The following is a 232-nucleotide window of genomic DNA, read 5'->3' on the forward strand; positions in this document are numbered from 1 at the left end:
AAGTTGATGGGCAGCATATAATTTTTCATATTTTTACTTAAGGTCAAAAATTTATGTGAAAACTATGAGTAGCTAGTGCTTTTTTTATTAATATTTTTTATTGGAAAAAACATATTGGGGGTACAAGGAGGTGAGGGTTGGGGTCAGAAGGGTGAGGATGGGCCAGGATGCAGTTGCAGAGCTGCAGTTTGGTCGGTGGGGGGAGCAGGTGAAGGAAATGATGAGGGTCCAG

Source organism: Elephantulus edwardii, unplaced genomic scaffold (genome assembly GCF_000299155.1).
Source record: "Elephantulus edwardii isolate Elephantulus edwardi_28Jun2011 unplaced genomic scaffold, EleEdw1.0 scaffold00260, whole genome shotgun sequence".
NCBI classification, from domain to species: domain Eukaryota; kingdom Metazoa; phylum Chordata; class Mammalia; order Macroscelidea; family Macroscelididae; genus Elephantulus; species Elephantulus edwardii.